Below are 21,192 nucleotides of genomic sequence, written 5' to 3' on the forward strand. Positions count from 1 at the left end.
ACCATATGGCAAATGCTTTCTGGGGGACACAGATCTTGCGTTCTTGGCAGCTGGACTAATGATATTCATACGTCTGCTAACTATTTCAAGAGTGGCCATTATGTGTTATGTGAGGTGAACCTCTGGCAGTGTAGTGGTGGAAAAACAGGTCTTCGCTCTCTGGATATGAGCCTTGAGAAAAAAGAAATGAATGTGATGAGATGAGACACAGCAAAAGGGAGTTACTTAGGTGATTGGGGAAGGTCTCACCAAGAATACAGCTTCAAAATGAGGAGTCACCTATGTAAGGATACAGGAAGAGATGCTTCCTGCTGCACATTCAACTAAATGACGCAAAGGCTCAGGTTTGCTGGGCATGCTCAATGAGCAGAGGGGAGGCCAGTCTGGCTGGAGGGGAGTGAGTGAGGAAGAACACGGAATGAAATGCTATTGGAGAGATGGATGAGGGCAAAGAGTTTGAGTTTTATTCTAATGCAGTGATTGAGCATCTAAGCAGTAATATCTTAGTTCCAGGAATTCAACCAGTTTTGCAAAGGTCACATGATGTCACAATATGCTTCACAACACCACCAAAGAACAATCTCTAGTGAGCAGAGTTTCTTCAATTATTCAGTTATCATATACTGTGCATCAGCTAAGTGTCAGATGCTGTTCTATGTGTTGTAGTCAGCAGCTACTAAACAGAAAAACTCCTTGCAGTCCTGGTGCTTATATTCAACTGTGTTTGTGGGTGGGCATTTCAAATAAAGGGGCAGTAAATACAAAGGCAAGAGAATACTTATAGTTTTCTGGGGAAAAAAGGCATGAGTGCATGAAGAGAAACTGGCAGAGGAGAAAAAAAGCCCTGGGGGAGGAGCAGTGGGTCAGTATCACCTGAGCTGCTATATAGATTTGGGGTTATGTTGGGAATCATTAGAGAATTATGAGAAGTGGGGCATTATATTCTTACTTTGTAAAAGGATCACCCCGGCTGTGGTGAGATAGTAAACTGTAAGGAGGTAAATCTAGAGTTCATGGGACATATCAGGAATAAGATCAGATCTCCGGGAGCAAGGCCACCTGCACCGGCATCCCCCAGAGCGCTGGGTGGTCCCGTGGAGTCCCAGCACAGGCTGGGGCAGGAGCAGGAGCTATGGTCCTCCTCACCTCCCTCTTCTCAGCTCTGGATGCTGTGCTCCAGATCCTCGATGATTTTGGAAAGACAGAAGATGAAGCAGACCAGAAAAGGACCAGAAAGGAAAGAGAATACAAGAAGAGAAGTGCGGGGTTTCCAGTGCGGTTGGGGCAGACCCAGCCTCCCCACCTGGCCCTCTTGTAAGAAGCCAGAGGAAGAGCTTCCAGCTTCTTCTCAGTGTGTCCCTGTTGTGACCCCCCCAGTGGTGTCCATGCAGGACCACTGTCCCTCCTGCTGTAGCATCTCCCTGTCCCCTGAAGGACAGCAGGGAGTAAGTGGAAGCGGTAGATTTCCACAGTAGAAATAAGAAAACAGAAGCCAGATCAAAACCAAAACCAGTATCCTTGGGAAAGCTGCAAATACACAAGAATTTAACATGGAAAAACCTGGACTGGAGGTGCACCGGTTTGGGATCATGGGGTCAGTTTGCGATCATGAGTTATGGAAAAGGAAAGGAAAGTGTCCTGGAACAGACAGGGCCTGATGCTGGGCGCTCAGCCTCCCAAAAAGGGTTGTGTGAATCACAAAGTTTTGCAGGAGTAGATCAATGAAGAAAAGGCAGCAAAGGAAGAAGAAATAAGTGTCACCCAGGATCCAGATCTTTTAAAGAAAAAGAGGAGGAAAAGGCAGGAAGACAGGAAATACAAAAAGAAGAAATCAGCCCCCAGTATTTTGTGAAGTAGACAGATTGGACAGGCTGGAAAATTTAAAAATGGGCATTGATTCTGAGCCAAATTGACAGTGGTTGGACAATTCTATAAATTTAGCAAGAAATTAGCAAACTGTATAATTAAAATGAATAAATATTGTTACATAAATTAATCCTCAATAAAAAATGTTTAAAATCTGAAAAAAAAATTAAATTCTTCTCGAGTGATTAAATAAAGCGCTTTATAAAAACTAAAGAAAGGAACGGGGAACGAGACATCCAGACTATTCTTATTTATTTCTTTTTTCACAGACTGCTTTTCTAAGGAAAATATCAAAAAGAAATGATAAAACTTCTGTTTGCTGAAGTGTCTGTTTAATGGTGATAACTATGTCGGGCCAACTGCAGTGTGAATGGAAAGTAACCCTATTAATAAGAATGTTTGCATTTCCCCAGCAAGGTTCACTCAGTTCCGCTTTCACTGGTGCTATGTGCATTTTCTCTTATAAACTTTCTCACGAGTTTACTGATTTGTAAGTGCTAATAATTAGCTTTAAGTTGCCATTTAATTTTCTAAAATGACTTAATGTTATGATATCATAAAAGAACCGAGAATGTGATAATTTATCAGTTATTTTGTGGGAAAAGCAGCTTCAATGTTCAGTCTCAGGTATATACATAAAATCTACTTCATCAGAAGCTATGTAAATACAAAACAGTTTTTATGGTTAAAAAAAGAGATTTGGGAGTCAGCTGCTATTGGTGATTAATTTATTGAAGTAGGGAACTAATTTATTGTTACTTCAAATCAAATTAGGTAACTGGATAGTGCTTAATTTAAGAGGAAAATGAAAAAGGTGGAATGGGGGATATAAATGGTGATGAATGGAGATTTGACTTGAGGTGGTGACCATACAATACTGTGTACAGATGTGTTGTAGAATTGTGTACTGAAAACCTGTATGCTGTTGTTAATCAGTGTCACTTCAATAAATTCAATAACAGCAACAAAAAAAGTGGAGACAAGAAGGCGAATGTTAGTGAGGGAAACTATTCTAGATAAAGACTCAGAGAGTCTTTGCAGTCCTGACTGTCCACTAACTTTCTATGTGACAATGAAAAGGTCATCGCATCTCAATTTCTTAATTTGTATAACAAATGCATAGAACAGGAGAATCTCTAAGTTCCCTGCCACCTCTAAACTTTACATTAAAAATCAATGGCTAGAATATATAAAAGACTCATAAATCAATAAGATGAAATGATGACTACTTTGTTAGGAATATGGACAAAGGATAACCACAACTCTTCAAGAAAAATTAGAAATATCAATAACTAACCAAAAATAGTTCTGGAACTCAAATTAAATAGTATGACTAAATTAAAAAAAAAAAACTTAACTCTGAAATACAAACCATAACAAGAAGATGTATTTAAAAATAAACTCAGAAGAAAACAAACAATGTATATAAGTGGAAATCTGAAATGTCATGGAGGATTCATAAGTAAGGGTAGGTTAGTAATAAAGACTAATAGTAAGGATGGCCTAAATTTAGCTCAATTTCAATTTAAGTACCCATTGTAGAACATGAAAAACTAATTATGAAATTGGTATGTAAAAATAAGCATTCAACATTTATTTTCATCCAAGAAAATTTTCTAAATGAGCTAATTAAATAGAACTCTTTTAGTGAATGAACAGAACTATATCATGAATAAAGACTGGGTTAGTTGGTACGCAAAGACACATGCACTCCCATGTTCATCACAGCATTATTCACAGTGGCCAAGACATGGAAACAACCAAAGTGTCCCTCAATAGAGGGTTGGATAAAGAAGATGTGGTACATATATACTATGGAATACTACTCAGCCATAAGAAATGATGACATACTTCCATTTACAGCAACATAGATGGACCTTGAAAACATTGTACTGAATGAAATAAGTAAATTAGAGAAAGGTAAGCACTGTATGATTTCCCACATAGGTGGGACATAAAACTGAGAGTCATGGACATATATAGAAGTGAAGTGGTTACCAGGGAGTGGGATGTGGAGATGTGGAGGAGGGGGCTGGGGGGAAGGGTATAAAGAGGGACAATATCAGGTGACGGAAAATGATTTGACTTTGGGTGATGGGCACACGATATAATGAACAGTTCAAATGCTATAGAAATGTTTACCTGAAAACTATATACTCTTATTGATCAATGTTACCCTGTTAAATTTAATTTTCTAAATAAAATTTTAAAAATGAGTTAGTTGAATTAAGACTGAGTTAGTTCAGTAATAAGCACTTGGATGTGGACCCCCTCCAATTCCCAGGTCACCACTGTTTTATTTTCTACAGAGGTGGCAACAGTGGTAAAATCCTGCGTGGGCAGCATTGATATTAAACCCCTCAGGATTTTACTCTAGGGAAAATGTTGTAGTATTTCCACTTGGTATATATTTAACATGGTATTTCAGCTGCGTTTAAATTGTTTACTTACTTTTAAGGGTTAAGTCACCAGTAAGAAACTCTATGACCAAATGATTGAATAAAAACAAAAACCAGGTTTCTAAACAGATATGTAGGTTTTTTATTCTTAGTTGTCAAGGCTCAACAGCATATATAAATATAAGGTGAAAAATAAAATAAAATCCCTTTTGAGGTTGAAGAAATATTGCTTCTGTAGCAAACCAAACAAAACCAAACCAAACAAAACAAAAACCAGGAAACTGTGAAGAGTAAGTGATGCTTGGCAGCAAATAAATAATTGCCATTGGGATATAGGCTTCCTTTCCTGCCTTTATGCTTTTCCTTCATCTTCCTATAAGCCAAAGACAAGAACATAGGCCTAGATTTCATGGATTATCATAATGCTCTATCATCAGTCTGACTTGTGCACAGACTGATGGTGCACAAGTCAAGGAACTTTAAATGGTGACCATTGAAACCTTAGGACATAAGGTAGAGCCCTTGCTTGGCCAAAGTGAGAGTGGCCTCCAAAAAAAGTCAAGAGTACTGAACAGCAGATGTTTCAGCTAGGAAAAATGGTCAGTCATGGGAAAAGAACATGGCCCAGGGATATTGAATCTGCTATGCTATATTTTTCTTGGCTTCTGTTGAACCCAGATGGTGATCAGGGTTTCCCCCAGCACACAGACTCTTGTGAGAACAGAAGGTTTAATACTTTACTTTATATATGAGAGAAATGGCAAAAGTTGACCTAGTTATCTGCAAACTCCCACAGGACTTTTCTTTGTGAGTTTATGACAACCTGTCTTCCAATCTAGGGAGCAGGCATTAGGCTATTAATGCTATGTTCTTCTTCAGTATGACAAGTTGGCATTTATTGAGAATGTTTTTGGACTAGAAAGCATATATATCAAATTCTCCTAATAATAGTCAACATCCATTCTCTGTTATAGGTGATGAACAGAGGCTTGAAGAAATTAAGGAACTCACTCGTGGTCATCTAGCCAAAAGTGATAGACCTGGAATTTTAATTGTGTCTATATGAAGACAAGGCCTGCTGCTGACCTGTGTAACAGTCTGGTCTATATTTTAAAGCTCAATAGAAGTGGTAGAGAAAATTTTAAGAAAGTGAAGAGACAAACAATGGCACTTTCTAGTCTAGAAATGTGCTTGATTTGCCAGATGTTAAAACTGGAAGGGCATTTAGAGCTTGAGTCAGGGAATCTCCTCATCTTTAATATATTCCAGAAGTTAAGTGACACAGGTGAAGATGCAGAAACAGCTGAAGGCAGGTGCAGTCTGGATCAGACATTATAGGTCTTCAATTCAGTGCTCTATTTACATGGCCTATGGTCTATCTCAACAGAATATCTCATAAAATCTAAAGGCACATGCCACACAGACCAAAACCATCTGCTGAAACCTTCTGACACTAATAGAATACCATTACTTACAGTCTGAAGACTCTAAGAGGGGGTAATTGGAAATGCCACTCTGTGGAGTCTCCATAAATATTACCTTTTCTCTATATGTCTCCTGGGAGTGTACAAAATGTAAAAGACTATAAATGTAGCAACACTGTGATGGCCCCTGGCTAATCGGAGCACCCCCAGCTAGGCTTACAACACTGTTGTGAACAAGTGCTTGGGCTCCAGCATTCTACCTATGTCAATGGTGGGCTGTAGCTACCATAAGCACAGTGGCCTTGACTAGTGATATATTCTCTCAAACCATCCCTTGATATGTACCACAGTATGAAATCCCAATTGTATTATTTGTTTAATTTGTAATTTTTGCTAGATGTACATACAAGGTAAAACTTTAAAAATCTAGAACCCTTCTTTGTCCCAGACACTCTCCAAGAGACAGCCTCTACAATTTCTACTGTTAGTTCTCTGGGTGGTCACCTTCTCACCTTTAAATAACATGGAAGGAAACTGTTGTTTTATTTATCTCTCTTAAATGATAGCTATTGACTCTTGCAATGATCCATGAAGATATATCACTTAGGCCACCTCTCCCTTCCAAGATTCTGATAGCTAAAATACTTTTCTAGCTTTTCTATTGGTTCACTTTGAATCTTTAACTAATGCACCTCAAGTGTACAAGCTCTCCAACCTTTCTGTCGAGTTTTCCCCATTCCCTTTACACTCGCCACCTTCTGTTACACCCATCCTCTTACGTGGTCCAGAATAATGCTTATAGTCTGTTCTAGAACCATAATAAACCAGAGTAATTTACTCTAAATTTTAAAACCAAAAAATAGTATTTTTATAACAAAGGCTGTCATGAGGTAATACGATGAATATGTTATACTGATTGTGCTTTAGTCCTCTTCCTTACCTGACACATTTTCTAGCAGCCAAAGACCATTGTAGCCACTGAGAAGTGGGCAGGCGGCTGCCACCTCAGGAAGGAGGGGAATGTGGAGCAGGCCTTGTCAGCCGTGGCTACACATCGGAATCATCTCTGGTTCTTAACAAACACTAGTGCCTGGTTATCATCCCAAAAGCGTCTGGTGTCATCGGTCTGGCGTGTGGCCGAGTTGGGATTTTTGAAAGCTGCCTAGGTAATTCTCATATACCGTTAAAATTTAGAGGACATACTGGTCATAAAGGGAAAGCAAATGGATAGTGTAGCTCTTATGACATTCCCTCTCAAGTGTGGGATAAAGGCTCAAGAGCCAGGGAGAGGCAGCATGTAGATAGCTTGAGCACAAAACCAAACACTGAGGAGGGGTTTTTACTCCCCTCCTTATTGGGATTGAAAACAATCCTAGAAGCACGTTTCACTCTGCCCCAGGCAGCTGTCACCATATCATCCTGCAGGTGAGCGCTGACAGACCCTCAGCACACAGATGTGGCATCCTAGGTGTTTGGTCTCACACCCCACTGTTCAACAGGGAGCAGACTGTCAGATATGAATCAGGACATGCCTCTTCAGGGTCCCAGTCACAGCTCTTCCAATGACATCAAACATTTCTGTCTCACCAACATGGCCCCGGCCATGGGTCAGCCCAAAATATCTTGTTTTCCATTTGAGTGAGATCCTCAAATTCCCAAGCTTAACAGGTTTGGAGTGTTTCCTCACAGTCTGTGAACTGTCTGAAATCCATTTCTGACCTCTGGAAAGAATGGGCTTGCTTTCAAAAAGGGAGAATGACATTTGAGGAGAAAGGTCTTAGTTTTGATAAGACCGCATGAAATCATGTTGAGAGGTCACAGTCCTTTTCTCTGGGTTCTCAAGTCTGTGTTCCTTCATCAGCGCAGCTTTTATTCCAGTTGCTGGTTTTCCAGAATCCAAATCATGACCAATCTGGATTCATAGGGCCCAAAATGGGGTCGGGGACAGTAATGGCCAGGGACTTTGGGTCTATCCCCCTGAGGTAGGGAGGAGATGTTAAGTCTCCCACCAGTTTCTCATACCTTAAGCTCTTCAAAAGCCCAAAGATCATAACCCACACATGTAAAATGTGGGACATGCTGCCCCTGAAGGCTTCCAGACTCCTTCTTGCAGCGGAAGTAATGAAAACACTCTAAAGAGGATAAACCCCAGAGCAGTTTGATATGATGAGGTTGTAAAATCATGATGCTATTTTTTCCTATTCTCTAAAACTGCCTTGTTATACAGGCAGTTGGTACAAAATATAAATTCTAGAGGGAAAATAAGATACAATGGTAAGAAGACAAAGCCCCACTCTTTTCTAGTCTGTTCCCTGGTCTTTGTGGCTGGGATCACTGGCATATGCTGAGATAAGAAGTGAGAGCCTGTGGGATTTTGTACCTAGCACAAAATGTCACCAGATGCTGGTCATGTGGGAGCCCTGCAGAGAAGGGCCTTGGAAGGTCAGCTCCCTGTGGCTAGGCTTTGGGGTGCTGCTGGGTGACCCAAATGCTCCAGGACTTGCATCATAGTCCCTTCCGGTTCTTTCTCTCTCTCTCTCTCTCGTTTTATTCTAAGGTGGGATTTCCATAGTCATTTGTAATCTTCATAAAAATGAAGACACCAACGACAATGTAGCTTCTATAAAGCATTTCAAATTAAGTAAGTAGAGAGAAAAATTAGACTTTTGCCATTGTAGTCTAAGATTGAACCCTTTAGAAAACATCTAGAAGGAGAAAGAAGAGTCACCTTTGTCATTCTCGGCAATTCTTTACAGCTACTGATTTGCCAGAATCCAAATTTTTATTTGTTCTCAATCCAATACTTCTCTCCAGAATGTGACTCCCTTGAGTCTCTGCACAGGATGCACAGTGGAGGATGCGGGGTGTCGTTTCTGTCTCTTGCTTTATAATAGGCTTTGATTTCAACAGCAACAGTTGGAAGAAGTTCTTATAAATTTCAAACCTCAGAACAAGGAACGTGAGTAACAAAATGGAATTAATGATGAATCCTAAAATCTGACATCTCCTATGCTCTTGTGTCTCCATTTTTCTAGGTTTCTATACACACGTGAACCATAATCATGACAAACACAGTATCGATTGTGCAGCATTAATATTTCGTACCTAAATAAAAATGTCAGTGGAAGCACATATGCCCCCCCTCTCTTAATGTTTTATGTCCTAAGTTTGCAGGATCATTTTTTGCCAAATTTGAGAGCTCTTGGCATGGCCCTGTCACTTCTGCATGGGGACAGAACCAGCTGTGACACTCTTGTGAGATGGCACATCTGCCAGAAGCCAAGGCTGCAGGGTGTTTTTCTTGACCAGCTGCATCCCTTTAATGAGGCCTCTTACTATCAAAGATGTCGGCGGCTGAAAGAAATGTACTGGACTTCTGGCTGGAGCACATTTGGAGGATGAAAGTAGCGGATGTGTCTCAGGGTGTCCTTGCAGTTCCACATTGTGCTTGTAGAAACTAGGGAGTAGATTAGCCAACTCATTTTAGGGCAGAAGGTGACATACAATCCAGTGTTCCTGTAGTTCTGAGGTTTATTCTTGTTTATCACAAAAATGTGAGGCTTTCCTTTGCTTTGGAGTATGGACTTCTGTACAGAACAGTGGTGACAACGATAGTTAATATTGAAGAAGAGTTTACTATGTTCCTGGCACTATTGCTAGAACTTGACACGTATTGAATCACATGACTCCTATCAATAATCCTCTGAGGCAGGTGTTACTGTGACCTTCCACCCCCTTTATGGACAGGGAAACCAAGTCAGGGTAAAGGGTAAATAACTTATTGCTGGCTCATTAGCGAGAGCTCGGCTGTAAGTCTGGGCAGCATGGCTGCAGAACCAGGATGCTCACAGGATGGTCTCACTGTGTGGGCACTTCACCATCTCACCCAGGGAGAGGTTCAGACTCGGAGTTGCCAATGCCTGATGCTGTGTCTTTTTTTTTTTTTTTGTATTTTTCTGAAGCTAGAAATGGGGAGAGACAGACAGACTCTCACATGCGCCCGACCGGGATTCACCCGGCACGCCCACCAGGGGGCGACGCTCTGCCCACCAGGAGGCGATGCTCTGCCCCTCCGGGGCGTCGCTCTGTTGCAACCAGAGCCACTCTAGCGCCTGGGGCAGAGGCCAAGGAGCCATCCCCAGCGCCCAGGCCATCTTTGCTCCAATGGAGCCTTGGCTGCAGGAGGGGAAGAGAGAAACAGAGAGGAAGGAGAGGGGGAGGGGTGGAGAAACAGATGGGCGCTTCTCCTGTGTGCCCTGGCCAGGAATCGAACCTGGGACTTCTGCAAGCCAGGCCGACGCTCTACCGCTGAGCCAACCGGCCAGGGCCGACGCTGTGTCTTTTAAAAATAAATTTTTAGCCTTTTATTTGACAAACAAAGGGCTGGATCATTTTGTGCAATTCTATATCCATGTTTGGAAAGAGACGCTGGCAAATCTAGCTTGCTTAGAGGGATACGGCCAAGATGGTGAAGAATTTGGAAATGGTCATGTGAGGGGTGTTTGGAATAAGTAAGGAACGAAGTGGCTAACCAGAAGACACAGAAAGTGGCTCTGTAAACTGCCTTCAAATAGTAAAGGGGCTCTTGTCACATGGGCCAGGCTCATGCCAGTCTCCTCTTTAGGGTGGAACTGGGATGAATGAGCAGAAGCTTCTGGTTAGCCACTTCGTTCATTTTTGAACACTTAGAATAAACTGAGGATGGAAGAACTGCCATGAAAAGTAGCAGGCTCCCCATCAGGTAGGTCCTGTAGTGGAGGCTATAATACCTGCTGGGAAGGAAAGGGGCTTTTGTGTCTCGGGACAGGAGGTTAAACTGGGTGGCCTCCAGGATCAAGTCCAGCTCCAAGATTATAGTAGGGAGATTTTACCATTTCAGAAAGGAGCTAAGTTAGGTGTCAGCAGACATCTCGTTGAGAATCATACTCCGTTAGGCACAACCCCTTAGGGAAACTTCCAGGGAAAAGGTCAGGTGGAAAGAATACAGGGCCACAGCTTAGAAAACAAATGTCAGGTCCTGCCTCCACCACCTGCGTATACGGACCCCGCCCAGGTGCATCACACCTCGTACCCTTAATTTCCATCACTGTAAAATAGTGGAAGATAAGCGTCACTTTGGAAAGATGTAAGATAGTGATAACTGGCTTCAAAAGTTTTCTGATTAAGCACCAGTCTTTTGGAAAATGGAGTGAAACAGTTACCCCATGCATTAGCAGTCTGCCTAATGATGACGCTGTTGCATAAGGAACTCTGTAGAAGATTATTTCTGAACATCCAGTTTTCTCATTGACTGCGTGTGTGCCTCTTTGTATATTGTTATAAAGTGAAGGTTTGCCCAGCAATTTCTTTCCCTTCTCTCTTTGTCTTACTCATTCTGCACCAGTAGGACTAGTTTGTGATCCCAGACTGTCCCCCTGACTGTGATAGTCTAAGAGCCCTATGTATTCAAAGCAATACTGTAACTGAAATTTTTTTGTTCATGTATGCAAAACTAACATGTTTAGAAAACATCTGTAGAAGACAGATTTTGGTTTGTCCTACCTACAGAAAACCTACCCTCTGTCTACATCTTTTTGTTAAGTCAATTTGTACTTCAGACATGTTGTATTTTGGAGACAACAAGTTAATTCGTGTTTGAGGTCTGCCTTGCACACTTACTCCAAGGCATAACACTGTTCACAACCACTTCCCGTGTTTTTAAATGAATTTTCCTCTAAATCATGATCATAATGTCCTCTGAAGGTGTGGCATATATATAAATTCTTTATTATAAGCACATATCTATATCTATTTAAAAGAGCTGGTTAGTTCACTTGAGATTTTTTACAAAGTCATTTTGATCAAATGTTGGCATTGTTCCGTTTTATCTGAAAAGATGGTAGTGGGATCACAAAGAATAATCCCCCTTTTACCCAAATCTTAATAATAAGAAACTAACATGAAAACAGACTCAATGATCCTACTACTCACAATCTGAGGCTTGGAGCCTCCCCCTTGAGCGCTTGGGGAAAACACACATCACACACACCAAGGATGACCCCTCACCCCTCTCCTAACATTCCACACGCGCAAAATCTGTGCTTGGCATATTCAAAGGCTCCTTTGCTCTATTTCAATAAAAAGAGAATTTCATTTGTCTTGCTTTCTCCCAAGTATGGGGAGAAGGGCTTGCAATGCACGTGGCTACTCAGAAATAAAGGATTTCCCTTCCACTCAAAGTCCAGGTGCACATCTGTACTGTAGATAATTAATTTGCCCTTCATATCAAATGCTTGGAACTACAAAGAAGGCTTACCAGCTAGTTTCCAACACCCAAAGGACAAAAAACTGAGTGGAAGGCTAAGAGATTTAGCAAACAAACTGTTTGCCATTTGGGAGTGACTTAGGGATATACCCAAAAAGCACCCCTTGATTGAAATCAATTAAAAGGAACCAAACACTGACCCCGCTGAAGAAGAAAGCTTAAGTAGCCCACCTACCCAATAATGGTCCCAATAGAGCTCCTAAACCCTGGGGACCTCATGAATATTCTGAGAATTTAAAATACCAAAAGAAAGTAGGATGGTGAGGGGAGAGAGAGAGAGCTTTGCTTCTAAACAATAGTGGCTCTCCTGTGGTTTGGCATAGCCTTCCAGGATTCGCTTTTCAAGCTCTTTATTGAAATTGCTCAGGTCTTTAACTGATCTCCCATGAGGGCTCAAAAGCCTTAAGCTAATTACATTTGGCTGGGATATGCATGATCAGATGGGGAAAATATAAAGCTTTTGAAAGGGCGAAAATCTCTAACCATCTGCTGGTGGTGTTGCTAGAAGAACAATAGGGGAGAAGGAGGAGGGTAGCTAGCCAGCGTAGAAAGGTACAGGATTGCTTTAATTATGAGGTCAGTGAGACTATTGCTGCTTGGAGTGTCGGAAAAGGCCAAAGGAACAAGTTTATAGTAGGTCTAAGCAGTAACAGTGCTTAGCGAATTAGAAAAGCCAAACAATCACCTTTTTTTGAGGGAGGAAGAGGAATTAGATCAGCTTCGTTTATAAAAGCATTTCTAATTAGAAATCACAGGTAGTTCATGGACAGGAGAGAAGGACAGGCTCCTCAATTGGAACAACCTCCGTAGCTCTGGGCAGGTTATCTGTGGTCCTGAAAGGCAGTTTCAGATGGAGTCCTGGTGATGGGCGTTCTCTCTGATGCGTAAGCCAGACAGTTGCTTCTGTTATACTTGGCAGTCCAGGTGAATAGCCTGCATTTAGCTTTCAAATCAATGCCCCAGGTGCTGATTCAATTTGGCAAACAGCTTATGTGCATCGCTCTAAAAGCCTGTTTAGTTTCTCTTTTTATTTATTTATTTTAAACAATAAATCCCCTCAAATTCAGCTGGGAACATGTCCGATTTTAGAAGACAAACTGACTTAAATCAGAGAGGAACTGCTAAATCGAAGATGATTTTCACTTTGCGTAGAGTAACTCCTGCCGGGTGGACAGCAGCGATACCCTCAATTCTACTTTTTGTTCCCTTTTCAACTTCTGCAGAGAAAATGCCATTTTCTTTCACATTACTCCTCTTGCTTCTATTTCTGAAGATGGGTACAACTTCTAAGATAACAGGGAAATGCATTTTCCCTCTTTGTTATTTACTGTTTATCAAAATGAGGAAAGAAATAACTTCGGTAGTGAACATATGTTTCAGATACACAACTGAAATGCTGTGTATTTTCAGCTACACAAGACAGGACGTTGTTGGGGAACCCCAAGTCTGCTTTTCCATGGACAAATGCAGTCCTCTTGTTCACAGTCTCTTTGTTCCCCCTGGCACGTGGTCCCAGACCTGCCACTGGGAGAGGGATGAACTGTATCATCGACTACAGAGAGAGTACATGTGAGAAGAGAGGCTTACAAATAGCTGATCTCAGACATACTGGGATTGGAGTGGGGAAGAGGTCCCCATCCTTACCACATCTACCCTGTGCTCAGTGGGGAAGAGACCCCATCCTTAGCACATCTACCCTGTGCTCAGTCGGGAAGAGACCCCATCCTTACCACATCTACCCTGTGCTCAGTGGGGAAGAGACCCCATCCTTACCACATCCACCCTGTGCTCAGTGGGGAAGAGGTCCCCATCCTTACCACATCTACCCTATCTCAGTGGGGAAGAGGTCCCCATCCTTACCACATCTACCCTGTGCTCAGTGGGGAAGAGGTCCCCATCCTTAGCACATCCACCCTGTGCTCAGTGGGGAAGAGACCCCATCCTTACCACATCCACCCTGTGCTCAGTGGGGAAGAGATCCCCATCCTTAGCACATCTACCCTATCTCAGTGGGGAAGAGGTCCCCATCCTTACCACATCTACCCTGTGCTCAGTGGGGAAGAGACCCCATCCTTAGCACATCTACCCTATCTCAGTGGGGAAGAGGTCCCCATCCTTACCACATCTACCCTGTGCTCAGTGGGGAAGAGGTCCCCATCCTTACCACATCTACCCTGTGCTCAGTGGGGAAGAGGTCCCCATCCTTACCACATCTACCCTGTGCTCAGTGTCCCAGCTGCAGGTCCTGGGAGTCCACAGTGGTGCTAACAGACCTTACATGAAGCCTGATGTGTCAGATGAGTGGATGACAAACAAGGGTTTTGCTAGTGGTTCTTAGAGTGTGGTCCTAGACCAGCAACATCAAAATGCCCTGGAACGTGTCAAAAATGCAAACTCTTCCCTGCCCACCATCCCAGATTTACTGAACCAGTAACTTGAGGTGTAGAGCCCAGCAATTCATCCTTTAACAAGGTGTCCAGAAGACTTGATCTACTGAGAAGGAAGTATGTCCTATATTATCTATCTATCTATCTATCTATCTATCTATCTATCTATCTATCTATCTATCTATCATCTATCTATCATCTATCTATCATCATCCATTCAACTATCTATATGATATCTTCCGTGTTTAAACACCTATCCTCCAATAAAAATAAGGCAGAGGAAAAGGCCTAAGGGATTTTCAAAAAGAATAGTCTAAATTTGGATGAGAAATACTAGGGTAGTGGCACCACTGAATGTGGTCCACAACAGTAAGAGTGCAGTGGTTATGATGGGGAGGGGGTGGGGGAGGACAGTGAAGAGAAACAAATATACTGTGACAAAAGATGATTTGGGTTTGGGTGATGGGCACACACAAAATCAACAATTCAGATACTTTACAGATGTTCACCTGAAACCTATGTACTCTAATTGATCAATGCCACCTTATTAAATTAATGTCTAAATAAAACAAAAGAAAATGTGGGCCATAGACCAGCAGCATCACCATCACCTGGAGAACTCAATAGAAGTGAAGATTCGCAGGCCCACCAGGAGCTACTGTATTAGAATCTGTAGGGGTAGGGCCCAAAAATCTGGGTTTTAACAAACACACTAATTTTTTATACACACCTGAATTTTAGCACCTCTGTGCTAGAATAATACACTGATAATATTTGTGGTCACTTTGGCCTATTAAACTATTAGAAAACCTTTAGGGTCAACAGGTACTCTATTCCCATTTTGTGGTGTTACTCAGTCATGGAGAGTCAAATTGGAGAGAATGTTAGACTCAAATTTTACATCTCTTTTATTTCAAAAAAGTCTTATTTGATTATTTACTTCATTATTTTTCCCAAACCAGAAATAGAAATCAGGCTCTTTCTCTTTCTTCCATCCTTCTTCCTTCTCTCCTTCCTTTCTTCCTATGTCTCTTGTTTTATTTCTCCTTCCCTCATCCCTTCCTTTATCCCCCTAATGCCTTTACTGTTTTCTTCAAGTCTCCTAGAGATACATAACTTTCCTACTGACTGTGTAACCAACAGAGCCTGACGTTGAAACGGGATTGATACTAACATGCTGCCTACTTTAGCACAGGTTACGGGAGGAGGAATAACTCTATGGCGATTCCCAACTAGAACTTGGGAAGACACTGGAGCATCTGCTTTATCTGGGGAGCTATGAAGACAAACCTACATTTTCCAACATGGCTTGGTGAAACTTCAGGAGAGGTAACGCATTATTTCCTATAGCTGTAGTAACAAATTATCATAGATTTAGTGTCTTAACATAACACAAATTTATTATGTTGTATTTCTGGAGGCCAGAAACCTGAAATGGGTCTTATGGGGCTAAGATCAAGGTATCAGCAGAGTTAACTTCCTTCTGGAGTATCTGGAGAAAAATCCATTTCCTTACATGTTCTAGTTTTTAGAGGCTGCCCGCATTTCTTGTCTCATGACCTCCTTCATCCATATTCAAAGCGAGCAAGAGAGCATCTTGAAATCTCAATCTCTCTCTCATATACACATACTATACCTATATGTATCCTGTTTATTAATTATCCTATTTAGTTGTATTTAATTGCTAGATGTTATACAAGTTTTATTTATTATGAAATCTTATTGCATAAGTTTGTCTATAATATTTTGTTAATTAAAAAATAAGAGTGCCTGACCTGTGGTGGTGTAGTGGATAAAGGGTTGTTCTGGAATGCTAAGGTTGCCAGTTCGAAACCCTGGGCTTGCCTGATCAACACATATGGGAGTTGATGCTTCCTGCTCCTCCCCATTTCCCTCTCTCTCTCTCTCTCTCTCTCTCTCCCCCCTCCCTAAAATGAGTAAAGTCTTAAAAAAAAGAATTTCAGAAAAATCAGAGTAATATACCATAGTGTAAAATGACTATTAATTTCAAAAGGTATTCACTTACATTAAAATTATATGTCCATATCTTGATATATTTTATATTATATATTTTATACTATATATCTCTTGATCATGAATATTATTACTTTATTAATGATGCTCAAAAGTATATGAAAACTGAAAGACAGGTGAAGTAGTTTTTGTGTGCCTTTGAGGAATAAATTAAATATGACAAATGGAAAAGAAATCTTCACCTTTGAAACGTGTCTCTAAGAAGAAACATCCAGTTTTTTCCCCTCTCATTTATATTTCTCTGCTGGTTTTCTCTACCAGTTTCAATTAAAATCCAAGGCTAATAAACTATGACATCCCTGAAAAATGAGCAGACGTGCATTGTATTAAAAATATAAGCTCTAAAAATGAGACAATATTTATTGGCTAGAAACATGACTGGTTCATCTCAACAACATTCTCTTTAAAGACTCACAATGAAATAAAGCAATCACACACAATCGACCCAAACCTCTTGCTATTGTTAAAATGTTTACTTTCCTTTAAAAAAAAATCATCACAGCAGATGTTATAAAATAAATGTAGTGAAACATTCAGGCAGCAAGCTCACTAATTGTTTCCATCTTGATTATCAAAACACATTGAAAGGTAAATCCTCACAGTGAAAAAATGAAAAAAATAATTAACATTCAAAGTATACTTTATACCACCTGCTCTTTACATACTGTGCTGGAAGGAAGGCACCCGATGTATGAAAAGTAATGAAAAGAGATTGAGCTTCCTTCTCAAACAAAGAGAGAAGTAGCACTTGGGTTTGAAAGCAGTGATATCTGAGCTAAAGTTTATATGTTAATGTTGACAAGATTTTGGTCTTCACAACAAAATGTGTAAGTGAACACACACACTTCCATATTATTACAACCCCTATCAACCCCACTCACTTATGGATCAGGCCTGCATCTGTTTGTTCTGTCACCTAATGGGTTTTCTGTAAAAGAACGGTTATACTTAGGATGCTTGGGTCACAGTTTTTTGTTGTTGTTGTTGTTTTTTTTTTGTTTTTTGTTTTTTTGCGAGAGAGAGACAGAGACAGAGACAGAGACAGGAAGGGAGAGAGCTGAGAAGCATCAACTTGTAGTTGCAGCACTTTAGTCGTTCATTGATTGCTTCTCATATGTGCTTTGATCAGGGGGCTCTAGCCGAACCAGTGACCCCTTGCTCAAGCCAGTGACCTATGGCTCAAGGCAGCAACCATGGCATAATGTCAATGACCCCATGCTCAAGCCAGTGACCCCAAGCTCAAGCTGATGAGTCTACACTCAAGTCAGATGAGCCTGCGCTCAAGCTGGAGACTTCAGGGTTTCAATCCAGCATCCCAGGTCGATGGTCTATCCACTGCACCACCACCTTGTCATGCAGGTTCACAGTTCTAATGCAAATCTCACTTGTGGTATACTCAGAGAAAGCAAAGATCAGTAGGTTCACTAGTAAATAAATGCAACTCCCTTTTAAGCACAATGGCAAAACGATATATTTAAAAAACTTAAAGTTTTATTCTAGGGGAGAGAGATTACTTCACACCATCCACAGCCTGAAATTCTTGGGGCCCACGCCATACCACTTTGGGTCTCCTCTGCTGGAGGTTAACATCAGGGAAGCAATTTTCCCCCAGTCCACCAGTTTGAGGAAGAGCGGACAGAGCACCTGCTGTGCCTACAGGAGGGCAAGGCATTGTGGGATAATCCTGTTTTCCCATCACTAGTGAAACATGCATGTAAATATGTCTGTTTGTATTGAAAAAGCCCACATACTTGAGGGGTTCTACCTGGAAACAGTGGGCTTCCATTAAGGCCAATGCAGGTTATATTCACATAGATGTGTTAAGAACTAGATAGTAAACATTTTAGGCTTTGTGTGTTTCAATAAAATTTTACTTGTGGACAATTAAATTTGAACTTAATGCAACTTCCATTTCTCACACGTTATTATTACACCCCCGCCCACAACCATTTCAAAATGTGAAAACCATTCTTGGCTCACAAGCCATATGAAGCTAGGTAATGGGTCAGGTTTAGCCTATGTTCATAGTTTGCTCACTCCTGCTATTCTTGGTCACCCTGATCATTCTTCAAAAATGGTTTCATTTCATCCTTTTCACAACTCCAAGAAGCAGTAAGATAAGTACATCATTCACCAAAGGGGAAACTGAGGCTCCAAGTGACTTACTATGCCTACTCATGGTTATAGGTAGCCAGTGTCAAAGCCAGAACAAAAAATCAGGTCTTCTGAATCTATCACACACAAACACATGCACACACACATGCGCACACAAGCACACACTTTATAGGATTCATATGGACTAGCAAAAAAAGCAAAGAAAAATGGAGTTGTATCCTTAGTATCTGCTGGGGATTGATTATAGGATGCCTTTTCTTTCCTCCCTACCCCCAGGATAACAAAATTTGCAAATGTCAGCCCTCAGTAATCACAGTTCTATATTCTAAGCCTAAAGACATGATAGTTTATACTTCTTGCCAGCTTGCACGTCACCTTCTACCTGTCTATATATTCCACTTTTTTTTTTCCAGGAAGACTTTAGCCCATAATATACCTTCAATCTCCATCAATTCAGTCAACCTTAGGTAAATAGATAAAGGAATACTATTGCATATTGTATTTATTAACTTATATAAGAAAAATAATTGGGACATGTGCATTCTGTTACCACTTAGAAAGAAGTACAATACATTCATAATAAAAATAAATTAAAGTTATGTAATAGAATAAGGACATAATGTTAACAGTTAAGGTTTTATGTCAAATATTTCTAAATTTAACTGGAAACAAACATCTGCAGGGAAACATTTTAATGCTGGCTTTATATTTTGTGCTAAAACATAAGGTCCTTTGGAGAGGAGGCCTCCTGTAATATTACTTTCCTATCTGGTTATTAACCTAAGTGATGTTATTTTACTGGATTTCATGTGCTGCTGATCCTGCTGGGAAGGCAGAAAGCTGGACTCATTTAGGCAGAGGCAATGTGGCAAGATGAGAAAGCTGCCATATGTGAAATCTCACTTTATGCCCGTTGAAATTTTTGCATTTCATGTCTCCTAGGGACATGTTCATTGTGCTATTGTGTAATTCTATCAGCATGAACTTCTGCTGAATATTTTCTCTTCTCTTCAATACCCATATTTTGGTTGAGCTAACTTCAATACTTAATGTTGTAACATCTGTGCCCATACACCTGAGAGCCATAGAAGATGTATCCTGAAGATTATCTATATTTTCTAATCTTAGAGAATGCTACAAAATAAGAGAAAAAAGTTATACATTTTTCCTGGTCTGGAATTTTTTTGAAAAATAAAACCCTTTTATGTCTCCTTAGAAAGAGTCTCAAAGAGAACCTATATTTCAAAAGCTATAAAGAACATACCTACAAAAGCAATAGAATACTCATTTGTTTTTGTTGCAGATAAGAATAAGTCTTAATACATATGTGCAACTTTCCATTAATAGATATTGTGAATATACACAAAACCTAGAGATATTTTCTCAAAATGTTTTCAAACAAAACTCTTTAATACCTGTATAAAACAAAAGGAAATTCTACTACTTTGAACTTATTTACTGCTTTTATTCTGTGTATCTATCAATAAAGAAATGGGTTCTTCTTTATGAATCATTACATTATATCCCTGAAACTAATATAATGCTACATGTCAATTACATCTCAATAAAAAAAAATAAAATTGACTCAGCATTTCTCAAACAGAAGATTGAGGTCTTGACAGAAAATAAAAAGGACTTTATGAGAGATGCCTCCCACCTCACCTTTCATTAATTATTCTACCTTTATAGAATAAAAAACGCACATTGAAACTCCTTACAGGTGACAGTTCTAAAAATGAAATGTGCAGAACAATCTGTATTGAATTATAAGGTAGCATATGTGAGGTTTATATAAACACAATAGTTAGGAAGGACAATGAGTGGATTTGAGGGACTCCACATTTGGATTCTCTGGACTTTGTCATCAGTTTAACAAATTATGATAAATACTGAATGATTATGGAGTGCTTTCTATGTCCCAGGTATTGTTATAATTGTTCTGCATGTATTAACACAAATTTTTAGCAAAACTGCATGTGATTTTGTCATACCATCTTACTGTAAGGAAAGTAAGGCATTGAAAATTAAATAACTTGCCCAAGGTAACCCAGCTTGCTAATCAAGGGCAGAGCTGGAGCAGAACACCCTGAATCTAAGTCACCCCATTGACCTTTGGTTACTTTTCTTATATGTAACAGAATAGCTTTTAACTTTTGCTTTAAAGCAAATAATAATATTGAAGGCAGGGCCAAGTTTAGTATTTGTGGTAAAGAAGGGATAATACAGTTAATTCAGGCTCATAGACATTATCACTCTCCTACAGAAAAAAGTCAAATCTTAATAAACATACAAAAATTCAACTTCAAAGTTTTGACAAGCAAATAGCAGAAGTTGATCTCATTACTTACATTTTTTTATTAATTGAATTTAGAGAGAGAGAGGAAGAAAGAGAAAAAGAGAGAGAGAAAAAGAGATCAGACCCTTTGTTCCACCCATCCATGCATTCATTGGTTGATTACTGTATGTGCCCTAACTAATGGTTGAATCCCCAACCTTGGCGTATCAGACCAATGTTCTAAACAACTGACCTACTCAGCCAGGACCAGACATCATTTCTTTCTCACATGCCATTCCACCATTTGAAAAAGAGGACTGGTATTCTCACAAGGGAGAGTTAAAAGTGGGTAGTTAACTTGTCAGTAACTGGAGGAGTATTAAATGCC

At 40.3% G+C, this 21,192-nt stretch overlaps 1 protein-coding gene and 1 pseudogene across 4 annotated transcripts in view; one reads left to right on the plus strand and one right to left on the minus strand.

Moving 5' to 3' along the window:
* The window catches only part of MACROD2 (mono-ADP ribosylhydrolase 2), a 2,059,933-nt gene that overhangs the window by 32,987 nt on the left and 2,005,754 nt on the right, over nucleotides 1-21,192 (minus strand). The window lies entirely within an intron of this gene.
* LOC136405656 (uncharacterized protein C1orf131-like) lies at nucleotides 1,014-2,059 on the plus strand (annotated as a pseudogene).

This window comes from Saccopteryx leptura, chromosome 5, assembly GCF_036850995.1.
Source record: "Saccopteryx leptura isolate mSacLep1 chromosome 5, mSacLep1_pri_phased_curated, whole genome shotgun sequence".
Taxonomy (NCBI): domain Eukaryota; kingdom Metazoa; phylum Chordata; class Mammalia; order Chiroptera; family Emballonuridae; genus Saccopteryx; species Saccopteryx leptura.